This window comes from Oryx dammah, unplaced genomic scaffold, assembly GCF_014754425.2.
Source record: "Oryx dammah isolate SB20612 unplaced genomic scaffold, SCBI_Odam_1.1 HiC_scaffold_24, whole genome shotgun sequence".
NCBI classification, from domain to species: domain Eukaryota; kingdom Metazoa; phylum Chordata; class Mammalia; order Artiodactyla; family Bovidae; genus Oryx; species Oryx dammah.
In genome coordinates, this window is record NW_024070208.1 from 68,864,039 (window position 1) to 68,879,273 (window position 15,235).

General features: G+C 42.2%; 1 non-coding gene across 1 annotated transcript; it reads right to left on the minus strand.

Annotated features, from left to right (window-relative positions):
* Positions 1 to 12,424: 12,424 nt before the first annotated feature.
* Positions 12,425 to 12,615, minus strand: LOC120883438. Its single transcript, XR_005725792.1, has one exon. It is a non-coding gene; the product is annotated as a U2 spliceosomal RNA (small nuclear RNA).
* Positions 12,616 to 15,235: the final 2,620 nt, after the last annotated feature.

Consider the following 15,235-nt stretch of genomic DNA (forward strand, 5'->3'; position numbering starts at 1 on the left):
TTTTTATTTCACAGCTGACATTATATGTAATAATTCAGAACTATCATAAGAGCAATTTAGTTTAGACTTTTAGAAAGAAATTCATGATTGAAGAAGCTCACACCAGCCAAAGGTCAGACACTGGAGCCTTGGAAGTTCAGTGTTGGTGCTGCCTGCGAGCTCATGGAGAACTACCAGCAAGTGGAGAGCCCCTCTTGGCCCTGAACTGGAGAACTCAGGACATCTGGGCTCACTCAAAGGAAACCCCTAAGCCAGTGCACATCCTCATTCATTTCAGTTCTCATGAACTATGGAATAAAGGAAGATGTTTGTTAACATTTTTCATTAAGAAGAATTCCCCGACTTTTGATCTTTGGGACTCAGCCGAAACGTCAGTTCCTATGATGTCAACTTCCCTATGGAAAGCCTCTCTGGTTCACCCTTCTTCCAGGCTGTGTTAGGTGTTCCCCTTTACGCTCATGCTTATGGGTTCTCACCATGGTATACTGTATCAAATTTTCCAGTTCTCACATTAGCATGAACTTACTGGCCTAAAAACAACATACATTTATCATGTCAGTTTCCGTGGGTTGGCAGACCAGGTGTGACTTAGCCGCGTCCTGTGCCCAGAGTCTTATAAAGCTACAGTTAGGAATCAGCTGGCTTGTCTTCCTTCCTGCAGCCTAAGGTCTTACAAGCTCATGTGGTTGCAGGCAGTTCCTTGCATCTGTAAGACTGACTTGCATCCCCACTCCCTTGCTGGTCAGGGGTCACTCTCGTCTCCTAGAGGCCATCTGCATATGGTCCTCTCACAGGTCCTCTCTCAAAATAGGAACTTCCTTCTTCAGAGCTAGCAGGAGAACCTCTCTGACTTCTAGACCTCTTTTAGAGGGCTCGCCTGATTCAATCAGGTCCATTCCGTTACATCTCTCTCTCGCCCTTTTTTTTTTTTTCCCTTCCATCTCTCTTTTGATGAAGCCAAGGTAAACCAGTTAGGGGCTTTAATTACATCTGCAAAATCCCTTCACTTTTGCCACTCAGTGTGACATAGCCCCGGGAGGGCTGTCCTACCATCCTCATAGGTCTTGCCTACAGTGTGAGGGGTTATTGGGGTGACCTTACGGTTCTCTCTACCACTGATAATGTGTCATGAGTTGAAATAGAAAATACATGAAGATGGGCAGTTTTTCTTGGTGTTAAATATTGAGTTTAATATTGGAGGGGTTGAGTTTGAAATGCCTGTTACCTGGATGAAGAATACTGTATTTGGTGACTTTCCCCACAGTGCCTATGTGCTTTAGTAACCATTCCACTCAAGCACGAATACTGCAAAATCATCTTCTGAATAACTATCCATCCAATGGGACAGAGGGCTTCCCTGGTGGCTCAGATGGTAAAGAATCCGCCTGCAATGCAGGAGATGTAGGACACTGCAGGTTCGACCCCTGGGTTGGGACGATCCCCTGGAGGAGGGCATGGCAACCCACTCCAGTATTCTTGCCTGGAGAATCCCTGTGGACAGAGGAGCCTGGTGGGCTACAGTCCATGGAGTCGCAGAGTCGGACACGACTGAGCAGCTAAGCACAGTACACAGTAATGGGACAGAAGTAGTACTTGCATGAATGATAAGAACAACTTAAAATTTCTTTTGACTGTGTCATTACAACCTTGATGTAAATTTTCAATTTTATACACTTTATAGTTTTGTGCACATGTGTTTGCACACACATATCTTGAAATAATATAAGTTCTTTCCCATGATACATGTGCTTCTAAGCAGTGTGAGATATTCCTATGGAAGATGGCTACACAAACCACCTGTTTCATGTATTCCATCAACAGTATACATTTATTTTCTAATATTTCCTAGGTTCTCTGGCTTTAGGATAGAAACCAAAACACATTCTCTCTTGAGCTTTGAATTCTAAGAAGAAGCATCCTTATAATAATATGTTATTATGTCCTTCTGCAGAGTGTGATCTCATGCAATAAAATCTAGTTTATGTGATACCTGATGTTACACAGTTGATATCCATGAATATTGTTGTATTTTGCACTTACAGCGTGTGGGTTGGCATTTTATGGGAGAGTCTGTGTTACAGCTGCACAGTGGCCCCACAAAGGTTGAAACAGCTGCCAACTGAGAGTAGGCACCGCCCGAGGCCTTTCAGAGCTCTTTTTAACTACAAGCACAACATCAAACAAGATGGCGGATGGCTTCATTAGCAGCCTGTTTGAAAAGCGCTTTCTCACTTTGAGATAAAAATGTTCTGAAGAGTTTGTTTTGGTCTACTAATGAATATTTCATCCCCAGTGGAGGGAACACGCTGGGGAGTGCAACGCAAACAACCCTACCATGAACTTACCCACACTTTGTGTTCAAGTGGTGTGGCTATCTGGAGAGGAGCTCTGACTCTTTTCCAACATGGTTTTCCTGTTGTTTGCTTTGATTCGCCATGTGAAACAACTGAATTCTCACTTGCGGTCTCCAAGTGTGGTACATACATGAGACATTAAATGAGAGCAATATTTGTTTAGTAAACATCTAATTTCAGGGTTTTAAAACCCTCCCTCCTAAAGATTTTTATTAGAGTGAAACTTCACATGGAATACAAAATTAAAATGTTTACCAATAAGCATGTTTTGCTGTGTTGCATGATGACTTTAATTTTTGAGTTAAAAAAAAAAAATCTTTGAAGTGTATCAGCCCTTGCATGCTCACGAGATCTGGAGGATGAGGCCCTTCATTTGCATTTTTGTATTTTCTTTAGCTCAAAATAGATTTGATTAAAAAACAAAATTTGGCACAAGATTAATCCATAACAGGATTTTATTGCTTCTGTTATTTAAAAGAAACAAACAAACAGTGTTACTCTTTGAGGTGTGATTAGCACATAAGTACAGCCGCTACTTTTTGGATATGTCTCATTTCATTTTATTCTGTATTCACTCACTGGATTCCACATTTGTGGAATGCCGTGTTGGAAGCATACAGTTTAGTTCACTTTCCTTACATCCACCAAGAGACACAAACTATAATACCATTTGCTCTTCCCTGGTTGTAACAAATGAGTATTCACATTTACTAGGTGTGAGGTCTAATTTATTGCAAAAACTAATAGGTTTGCCAGGGCTTCGCAGTTGGCGCTAGTGGTAAAACCTCGCCTGCCGATGCACAAGATAAGGAGACGCAGGTTCCAGCCCTCAGTTGGGAAGATCCTCTGGAGGAGAGCATGACAACCCACTCCAGTATTCTTGTCTGGAGAATCACATGGACAGAGGAGCCTGGTGGGCGATGGGCTATAGTCCACCGGGTTTCAAAGAGTCAGACACTCTGAATCAAATTAGCACAGCACACCCAGCACAGTAGGTCTGCCTAAAAGTAGATCTTTTTTTAATTTAAAAAAACGTAGATTTTTGAATTTTGAGTAATTTAAAGTTATGGTTGAAAGGCTAAAATGAAATTGCTCCACCCTACCTCAGGGGCCAGATTTTGCACCATTAAACATCTGCATGGGTAAGGATTTCAGAAATCAGTACACTTCCTGTAGTGTAATCTACTTGGAGCATTGTTCTTTTTTCTTATAGTCTATTTTGGTTAGGAAAGTTAAAATCACAATGACTGTTGCTTTTCCATAAATGGCCAGTTTAATTTTTTTCTAGACATGAACATGACCTTTGATTTTGAATTGTTCACTTTGTTTCCTGTAACATTATGATTATAATTTACTATTTCTTGAGCACAAGCTGAAAATTAAACAAGGTTCAAGACTGGAGGGTAAACTTGGTTCTTGGATTTATGATCTAACTTAGGCATATACTTCAAAGACAAGCTGTTAAAGTATGTAGTTAACATAAAAAACTCATTACCTGAAGAGGTGACTCAGCTTGTGCTTCAGGTTGGCCCAATGACACTTGATTTCACAAGTTTTGCTGGCAATTTAGGGGGAAAAGGAGTTTTACCATTGTTGTTCATTTTTCTGTCTTGTTTTGTTTTTGCTTTAGGGCTTCTGAGCTAATAGTGTATATGTTTAGAGGCTCTGAAGGCTAGTACATGGATAAGACCTGCCTGAGAGTGAATCCAACACAGAAGATAGTAGAAGCCGTGGAGGAAGAGGTCCAGGTCCTGCCCATGCCAGAAACCAGTTAAATTCCCCCGGCTTCTTCAGTGATAAACCGATGAGTAACAGTCTTCACCCTTCACCCCCAGTCCTGACTTACAAATGACTTAATCAAGAAGTGTTGATTACCCAACCATGCTAGGTTTAAAGATGCAGCAATGAACATGCTCCATAAATGTTTGCTTATTTTATTTGAATGACCTTGGGATTGGAAAGTTACAATTTTAGCTTCTAATAATCTTTAATGTAGATACCTATAAATGAACAGTTGCCAGCTTCCTCAAAAACAGTCAAATATTCATTCAATACATTACAAATGGGCTTCCCTGGTGGTTCAGGGAAGAGCCAGGGATCATAAAGAATCCACCTGCAATGCAGGAGACCAGGGTTCAATCTCTGGGTTGGGAAGATCCCCTGGAGGAGGGCATGGCAACCCACTCCAGTATTCTTGCTTGGAGAATCCCATGGACAGAGGAGCCTGGTGGGCTACAGTCCATAGGGTTGCAAAGAGTCAGACCCGACTGAAGCAACTTAGCATGCACGCACACACATTACAAATCGTGAACCAACACATTGATATTCTGGTACAGAATATAAAGAAGAGACCATCTCTACTGTGGAGTCGTTCACTGGGTCATCTGATAGAAAAGAGAACATTATCACCGGGAAAGCCCTTGAGCTCCTAAAACTAACAATGTGCACAAGCAAGACATGTAGTTCAGAGACAGGAGAGGCTGGCCTAGGTCCTAAAAAGGTTCTGGACTAAGTGAATGCTCACATCCAGGTTCAACGGTAAGAGACTGGGGGCAGATACCAATTTTGTGGAGCCTGAAACTTATCTAATTTGGTAGAGAGGGAGTCTTCTTTAAGAAACACAGGCAAAATTAGGTGTAAGTTCTTAGAAATGACCCATGAGATAGGTCCTGAGGTCTAGGCGTCATCAGATTGATGGTGAATTTGTCTGTGCAGGAGGGGTGTGTGTACATGTAAAAATCGAAGTCCTGGTTCAAGGAAGAGCAAACTGATTTATCCAAGTATGGTCTAGCAGATAGAAGAATGTCACAGTTGCATTACTGAATGACTGAAAAGGCCACTGTACCTTTGAGGGGCCTCAAAGTTCAGGACATGAAATTTCAGGGTAATATCATTGAGAACTACAGCCCACTTCTGAGAAGGGAAGTTGCATGTTTAGGTAGATCTTTCTTGCCACTGGAGTTAGGATGAATTAATTAATAAATAAAAAGGGCCCTGGGGCTCCCAGAGATGTTTCTGGCAAGAAATGATGATTTTGTAAACGAGGATGAAGACTGCAGAAACTGAAAGGAAGGAAATGAAGCCAAGTCCAAGTGTTATTGAAAAAATAGTCTAGACATTTGGGAGAAACCCAGACTTAAAATAAGTCCAAGCTTTCAAGGCTGAAGTACAAGGAGGTTGGCAATGGGTTATCTTGTTTTTGGCCATGCCGTGTGGCGTGCAGGGTCTTACTTCCCCCACCAGGGACTGAATCTGTGCCCCCTGCATCAGGAGCACAGAGTCTTAGCCACAGGACCACCAGGTAAGCCCCAAAGGATTCATTTCGTGATGTCGCTATTTCCTAATGTCATAAGCTTCCTGTGAGTCAAGCCTTAGCGTTTTAGAATTATTTTGCACTATTTTTGGTAGATGTGTGTTTAGCAAAGATCTAAAATTCTTTTTCTTCCACCTTCCACCGCTGTGCTCTGTCTCTTCGTGTGCCCCTCCTGCCAACCCCGACAAATTCATATGTTGAAATCCCAATGCCCCCACCCCACCCCCCCCACCATGTGATGGTATTAGGAAATGGGGCCTTTGGGAGGAGGGCTCTGTCCTCATGAATGGGACTAGTTTCCTCAAAGAGAGTTGAGGCCTCCCTCCCTTCCACCCTGTGAGGACACAGCAAGTCTGAGTCAGCAGTCTGAAGAGGGCCTTCACCAGAACCCAACCATGAGGGATGACAAGTAAATTTCTGCTGTTTCTAAGGCACCAGCCTGAAGTATTTTGTTGGAGCAGCCTGAACAGACCGGGACATCCGGTCGTGTAAGAAATCTTGATGCTCTCCCCGTCTAAGCTGTCCAGGGCGATGCTATAGAGCCGCTTCCATGATCAGTGGCTGTGCTGGATTCCATTTCTATCTGGTCTGTAAGAGGAGCAAGACTGGGAACACAGCTGAGGGAAAGGGACCGGCACTCAGGGGAGTAGGGTGTCTCCTCTTCTCAGTGTTCACGGCTTGAAATGCTCGGCTGGCCTCAACTGAGGGAAAGCAGGCTTCCTGTGTAGGCGGAACCTAGAAGGAAGCGGAGGATGTTAGGCAGTTCATCTCACCTTCAAATGCTGAAGGAAGGAGGCTTCTTTGTGCAGAGTCAAGAAAAGGACTGGACACCGGATGGCAACGATGACCAGGCATTTTCCGAGTGGTTACACTTGAGAGACAGGGTTCTTTCATCATATAAAAGTAATTCTGTCCTAAAGGATTGAAATAATCCAGTTTGGGCCAAACCTTCTTGAAAGAAAAGGTGCAGGCCATTTCCATGATTTACTCTTCTTCCCTTCAGAAACCCAAATCCAGTATTTTGAGTGCATCACACCCCTGGTCTATTCCTTGATTTCAGCGAGGGGAATTGTAAACACCGAGCTCTCAGGTTATTTGTCAGTTTTGAGGAAATCCTTGAAAAAGAAAGCTGGCTTTATGGTAGGATTTAGTCCCATCAGTTTTTGAGAAGTGAGGCTCTGTCTGAGCATAGGAAAGGAGGAATTCAGGGAAAGCTAAGCTCAACTCTAAATAGTCTGACTTTGTTTTTTATTTTTTTTTCTTCCAGTTTCTTTGCTATGAGCCTATAAACACACCAAGTGGGCAGTTTTGAAAAGGAGAATGTTCATAAATCACAGGAACAGGAAAAGGACCACTAGGGGGGATTGTTAGGCCATTTTGTGCAAAAAAGAATGACTCATAACTTTTGAAAATGACTGCAGTTTCTTTCTTTTAAATTGTCTTTAGTCAACTTTAAGCAGGCGCCGCACACCAAAACTGGAATTCAATCTCAGGAAGCAAACTCATATCTCCCCCCACCCGACAACCACCACCCCCGAAAGCGATCGAATGCCTGTGAACATCCCTTTCTTGTATAATTGCGAAAGGATTAATGCAGGCTTTGAAGAAATAGCTGTCCCCAGTACCTGCTTCCAGAAGCAGCTGTTCCCACAGCATCTCGGCAGGTGCAGCCCAGAAGCTGGCCCTGCCCTTATCATGTGGCGGAAGGTATATTTGCAGAGTCCAATGTGCATTCAGCTCTGAATTAGTCAACTTTGTTATCTAAATTCTCCTAAACCCAAAGCCTAACAAGAAAATAGCAGAGAGTAATTCCCCCACAATGATTACAGAGGAATGGGGATCAGGGGGGTATGGACGGGAGAAAGCATTTTTCAGACAAAGAGGCAAAACTCTAGATGAGAGAAAGAGAGATGGAGAGAGAAAGAGAGAGGCAAAAACACACATGTGGGGATTGTTTATAGGGAATATCGTGTTTTTAGAATTGCTTTCCCATAGGATAAGATATCTTGCTTGCAGTGTGTTAATAATCATTTTCAAATCGGTAGCTGGAAGTGGCTCTCGGCAGGTGGCAAGTCCGGGTTTGATGTCAGTGCAGAGACGCTGGGAAGATATTTTGGAAGAGAGCGAATTAGGTAAAGGTGCCAGAAGGCGCCAAGGGACACGAGGGCGTACATGCAAAAGACTCACGATTGTTTCAGTCATTAAACACTGATATTTAATTTCAGTTTAGTAATCCAGGACACTATTATTTGGACTCAAGCAAAAAAAAAAAAAAATGGGAGTGGGGAGAAGAAAAGAAAATTAAATAAGTATAAGAAAAGATTGAGGAGGGGCCAGCCTGCTTTGGGCCAAGAAGGGCAATAAAGGAGTCTTTATAAACGCTGGATGGTGGAATACGCTTTTCTCCCCCCCACCCCACCAAGCAGAATGTCAAATTCTGTCCCCCTTTTTTTCCCCTTTCAAAGCATGCTAAAAGGAAAATTCTTCACAGAATCTTAAAGAACTTTTTTTGACACAACAGCTGCAAAATCTATTTTCTAAACAAAGATTTATACATATTTATATGAGCTTAATCCAGATTTTTTTTAATAAATCATCCTCAGAACTGCAGAGGTAAACTATATGTAAATACCTCAAGTAATAGGCTTGTAGTGTAAATCACATCATTTTATCTTCAATTTTGCATTCGTTTTTCTGGCTTAAAGGTGCATCAGAGATATGCATTTTAGCATATTCAGAACACGGGGCGTGAAATTAAATGTTTGACAGAGTGAGAAAAATATACAGACTTTGGAGATGCCTTAAAAATAGTAATTTATGCAGATCTAGAGGAGTGAAATCATTTGCAATGGAGTGACCTCTCTCCAGGAATTTTGTGCTCAGTGTTCTTCCCTAATCTCCCGCTGTATCTTCATTTTTCATTGAACTAGCCAGTTTTCTGCGAAGCCGTCTTGTAGATAAGGGGAGTGCTAAAGAAGAAGAAAGAGGACGCTCGGTGGGTCCGTTTCCATTGCACTTTTACCCAAGGCAATGGGCAGAATTTAACGGATTCCTTCCAACATATGTTTTTGCCAGATAAGTAAACAGTGTGTGTCGGAAATGAAAAAGCATTTGCAATTTAATGACATTACAGCTCTCAGCTTAGGCTGGCGTGCTGCGAGGCGAAAAGCAGAAAAAGAGAGGAGAGTAGAAAGAGAAAAAGAACAAAGTTCATCTTCCCTTTTGTGCATTTTTATCAAGGAAAATATTACTTTTTTCCCCCTCTTGTTCTCTTTTTTCTTTCTCGTCTTTTGGCTTTTTTGTCTCACTCATTTACATTTTTTTTCTTTTCTGCCTTTCTGTCCTCTGTTCACTTCTGCCTTTTTCTCATATTGCCATGGACTCATTTCTCTTTTTCCTCTCCATTGTGTGTCCTTATTCATCTATTTTGACCATTCAGTTTTACCTTCTAAGAAGCTGTTTATCCTACAATGTATCTTTTTTCCTGTGTTGTACTCCTAGTGCTATAGCTCATAGTCAACAGGATTGTCGGAGGGATTATAACGTTTCATTTCAAAGCACTACAAATCTGCTCTCTTGCCTTCAGTCTCTGCCCCTGTTTCTTCTGATACTTGTCATTTTATTTCGCATTCATTTCAGTCTTTAGTTTCACCCCCAGATGTCACAGCACCCCAATATCTAACCACTGATGCTCACTGTCTTTACACTGTATGTTAGTATTGCAAGGTTCTAGAGCCTTCCCCTTGAAATGGCAGAGCCCTTCTCTCACTCCCTCGCTCAGGTTCAGAAAGGTGCAGATGGTGAATGTGTGGTCAGAATGGGTCCTCCCAGAGGCTGGTGGCCAGGACAAGGCATCCCACGGTCTATGCTTGTAATGAGCCATCTTCCAATAGAAAATGAATCCCACCAGGTCCTGCAGCTGCATTTGCTGCTACTTTTCCTTTGTGTGAGGGCAATTACTGAAATATGTGTAGATCTGAGTTCTGTGATTGTGTAATCAGGTTTGTACTTGTGTGTTCATATGTGTGTTTGAAACCCGACTATGTGATAAGCAGGTACAGATTGTTTAAGGTAGTACACTGTAAGTCTTTGAATACAGACATATAGAAAGACATGACTAATATTTCAGATCTGATTCTACCTTAAATTCCAGCAGTAAAAGTTGAGTGCAGAAAACAATATTTTCTCCCCACTCAGGTCCACAGCACTTTTATTTCTAGGGTTATTTTGACTGCCCCTTTTACAAGGAGGAATAAGATTTTACACCTGGGTTCATTTTTCTAACAGACTAACAACTATTTAAAGGACCAAGCCACTCTATTTAAGAGAAAGGAATGTGTCTGAGTCATTGTTGCCACTTTGAGTTGTCAGTCTGTCAATCTAAGCAATTCCTGAAGAAACAACTTTTAACATGAAGATTAGTATTCAGGGTTGCTTTATATTTTTGCAAAGCAAGTTCACATTATTTTAGATACTGTTATCACAGCATTTGAATATTAGTACTCCCAATGTTTAACATAGATTCCATTCCAAGAATACACTTGAAAGTCACCGATTAACCTGCAGGTTGAGCGTAATTGAAAGACTCCGTAATCAAATTGTAAGCTCTATCACAGAAATACTCTACAGACTTTAAAAAGATGCTTAAATAAAATGCTCTTGTCTAAAGACATGTGCATGTTTTTACCATAAAATTACATCTTCAGCATCTTCCAGATCCAGCACTTGGTAAGTAAAAAAGAAAATCTATTTGGACAGAAGGATGTAAAGTAGCTGGAGGTGGTAATTTAATCAACCAAGGATATATTTCAATGTTTTTCTGGTCTTCTAGGCATTAGCACTTTAAATTCATTATGTCGGTTTGACAGATATATGCAGCCTTAAGGATCTAAAAATGAAATCCTAGAAGTATAGCCTGCTAGAGGATATATATTGAACTTAAGAGATTAAAATGGTATAACCATTGCAACAGAATGGAACATATCACGTTTCTCATTTTTCCCCCACTAAGCATGAGTCTTTTGCAGATGTAAAATGCACTCTTGTCTAATTATAAAACCTGGCTGAAGAGCTGCAGCTTTCTAACTTTTATACTGATGAAGTGGATATTAGAAAGAAAATGTTGGCTTCACATACAGTCTGAAGAAGTCCTCCGTTTGGGATTTTCCATATCAATAATTTATTAAGGAAAAATGACACAGGTAGTTACATGCAGCCTGCTGTTAAAAGGCTCGCTTGCATGCTTTCCCTATTTAAGGCAAATAACAAAAGAGCCAAATTATCAAGCAGGTCTTAACGTAACTGGGACGTTAAATCTACTATGTCATTATGCCAATTTAGTAACATTAATGATCTGTGATATTAATTCATCATCCTGGAAAATAGGGAAGGTTTGCCATAATTAACTATATTAAGCCACAATTAAAAAGTCATCCAAGCTGTTGTAAAGATTCGAGTGATGATAAGGGTGTTCGTTATATTGCAAACCTTTCTGACCATGGACATTTTGAACATAAGACTTTGTTACCAACAGCCCCCCCCCACCCCGCTTCAAATTCAGATGCGTCAAAAGAGCAGCCACCCACGGAGGTGGTGGCAGCGACCAGAGGCCTTATCAGCCATTTCCATCGATTTCTGTGGTTTAACACTTTCTTACAGGGAGAATCAGCTTTGAAAGAGATACAACCTTTTAGCATATCTACTTTAATTCCTCACGGGGGAGCAAAAATGGGCTGTCTGGCGAAATTCACATCTGTGGGACGGACTATCTACTCCCCTGAGATTAGGGTCATCTTTAAAAGTCACGTTTCAAACTGCACAGAATGAACATTTTGATGTTTTAAAATGAAGATCCTGTAACGTCTAAGCCTAAATCTGAATCGCCTATCACCAGATGTCTACAAGCTCCTAATTCTCCTCCCCACCTATTTGAAGTCTTTATCGTGGATGGGAGTCTTTGAGTCACAGACAGTATTGGGTGAAAGATAAATGGGGCCAGGAAAGGGGTGAGCTGCAGCCCAGACGATGGCTGATGTAACCGTCCAGCCCAAAGGACCCTCTTTATTACTAACCCCCAACCTTTTTGGTACCAGGGACTGGTTTTGTGGAAGACAGTTTTTTCAGGGACCGGGGATGGGCAGGGGTATGGTTCCAGGATGATTCAAGCATGTCACATTTATTGCGCACTTTATTTCTATTATCATTACACCAGTTCCTCCTTCAGATCATCAGGCGTTAGATCCCGGGGTTCGGGGCCCCTGATGGGGCAAACCAATGGATGATAAAGGACTATTTCCTCCCACACCCCAACTTTTCTTTATACCTACTGCTATTAGCCTTGCCATTAGTGGTCATGAATTCTTCCTCCCTAAAGCAACATTTAGGATGCTGCTATATCTGTGGACGAACACCCCCTTCAGTTGCATTTATAATCACTGTCACTGCTGTGGAAAGCGGAGGCAGGAAGGAAGTATAAATGGTAACTTGCACACACGTGTAACTGAAAGTAATTCAGGACAACTGAAGGAGAAGACACATCGCCAGCTTGGTCTGAAGGAAGGACTGGGGTTGGTGTTTACAGAGATTCATAAAGGACTCCTAAGTATTTCGGTGTGGCTGTTATTTTGCCCGTGAAGCCTACAGCCGCATCGCAAATCTGAAATCCTGCCTGACAGAGGATTGCTCAACATCTAATCAAGATTTTCAAGAAGAAACTGCACTGAGTCCCCTTACACCATATGCCTTTTTCTTTCTTTTATTTTTTCGCACTGTTGCTGGAGGTACTCCAATACTAGGTCAATGCTTGGAGTGGACAGAGCAAGCTCCTATTCCAACTCCCTGCTCCAAAAATCCATAGAGTACATTGTCCTCAGATAGAAGACGTATCAGATAGTAAACAGATAAGAACAGATACTACACTTGATCTTAGCCAAAAGACCAGGAAGTGATACACCATGTACCTATCCATCCGCGTATGGTGTGTGCTTTTGTGAAGATACACGTAGGCTCACCACTCTGATTTCTGCAACTCTGATTTGTGTCATATGCCGGAGAAGTCCTGACAGTAGTATTGATGCTCTATCTCGGTGACAGGGGACAAAGCACTCGACAGTCTTACTGATTTGAGTAGTGACATTCCATTCCGGAGTTCTCACTCAGCAGGAACCAGTAACTCGTTCTCAGAAAGAAAAAAAAAATCTCTGCTCCATGCTTGTAAAACAAGAAGCCAGTCTAAACTTCCAGCCAAAGAAGATTCATATCCCTTCATGGAATGCTGGAAGCTTTGTGACTGTTGGCTTAAAAGTGTGGTACTAGATAGGAAAACAGCAGCTACTGCTTCTGATATGAGAGAGCTCCAAAGAACCTGTCTTCCAGTGGACATTGCCAAATGGAAAGCAGGGCTCTCACATTACCTCTCTGAAAATTCCAAGAAATTCACCACACCAAACCTAACTTCACTCCTACTTCTCTGTAGTAATTGCCACCAAGAAGCCTGATTTGTCCTTCCTTGGCAAATGATGTTAAGGGATATAAAGGTGAAAAGACACAGTTTCCTGGACAATTTTACAAAAACCCTAGCCACGATGTTGGAAAGACATTCTTGCCAAGTCTTCATCCATAGATATTCCTGGTTTCTGTTCTCTTCTGTGTGTTTTGAAGAAGTGTTCAAAGATTCAAGTGGGAGCCAGATTTTCAGTACTTTTCTGAGGCTCTCAAGACACTTTCCAGTCAATATGAACTGGGGTCCTTGTGGAAACCAGTTGAAGTGGTGCCTCAGCTAAGATTGCCAACAGTGTGTTCATGGTCAAAAAAACATGCATATTTTAACAACTACTCTATAGAAGCTCGGTTCTGAAAAGACAAAAGTCAGTCTCTCAACCTCGCCATCAGGCGTTTCTGAATCATCCTGGTGAAGGTGACCAGTGTCCCCAGACACGACCACTCTATAGATCGGCTCTTCCTCTGCACTTACGTGGACAATTCTTAATGTATCCATGATCCTTTTAGTTCTTGGATATCTTTGCCTATTAAGCCTTCTACATAGGTCAACCCACCCGTCACAGGCAAAGCCCTCAGCTCCCATTTCCCCTGTAGGACTGTCCACAGAGTAACTTCCAGTGCTGATAAATGGAGAGGAAGCTACTGAGAGATGAGAGGAGCACCTTGCCATGCTGACAAGTAAGAGTTCCTCTAAATTTCTCATTTCCTGTGATCAATGCCTTGATATTTCCAGGACCCTCATCCTTTCACTGTGTGTGGGAGTGAATGTAGCATGTATTGGCAGGTGAGAGTTGAATCAATGGAGCATACAGTGTGCAGACAGCATGAATTAGGGACTGAGGGTCTCACCTTGGAGCACTGGAAAGAGCTACTTCCTGTCCTGTCTCAGAAATGATGGGTGTATCTCACCAGGTCGTTCAGTGTGCAGTGGTGACAGATACATTAGTCTGGGAAGGAATTTAAGGATCATTTGCCCAACCCCTTTTGAGGATGCTGGGACTAACAAATGCTACAATCATCCTTCCATATCCAAGGGGGATTGGTTCCAGCTCACCTTGCCTCCCCCAACCCCCGCACCCCCTCCGATACCAATATCCGTGGATGCCCAAGTCCCTTATAGAAAATGTACAGAGTTTGCTCATAACCTATGCACATCTTCCAATACACTTTAAATCCTCTCTAGATTATTTATAAAACTGAATACAATATAAATACTATGTAGATAGCTATTGGCTAGTGGCAAATTCAAGTTTTTCTTTTTGGAACTTTTCTGAAATTTTTTTCCCCTGAGTATTTTCTATCAATGGTTGGTTGAACTCACAGATATAATAGCCACTGTAATTATCTTCCTAAAGCTACCAGTCAGGGACTTTCTTGGTGGTCCAGTGGCCAAGACTCCACACTCCCAAAGCAGGGGCCCAAGTTCCATCCCTGGTCAAAGAACTAGATGCTGTGTGCTACAACTATGAGTTCATAGGGCACAGCCTAAGCTCCCATATGCTGCAATGAGGACCAAGACCCTGGCTGCCGCAACTGAGACCCGGCGCAGCCAAATACAAATAAATAAATATTAAAAATAGCAAAGCTACCAGCTGTCTGAGGAGACCATGACTGAAAAGCAGGACTCTGACTTTGCCTGGGTCTCTTTTCACCAGCTGACTAGGCAATCTGTCTTTATAAGGAATCATGACTTATCAATTGGGCTTCCCTGGTAGCTCAGAGGGTAAAGCATCTGCCTACAATGTGGGAGATCCAGATTTGATCCTGGGGTTGGGAAAATCCCCTGGAGAAGGAAATGGCACCCCACTCCAGTACTCTTGCCTGGAAAATCCCATGGACTGAGAAGCCTGGTAGGCTACAGCCCATGGGGTTGCAAAGAGTCGGACACGACTGAGCGACTTCACTTTCATTTTATGACTTATCAACATCAGACCTTGCTAGTAGCTTTTTAAATCAATCTTTCTGAAGCTTTTGATAATTTATTTTTGGTCAGTGGGTCAGGAAAATGAGTCGCAATCATCTCCCGTCCAGCTCTCTGATCTAACAGCATCTTGTGGTGTGGCACTTG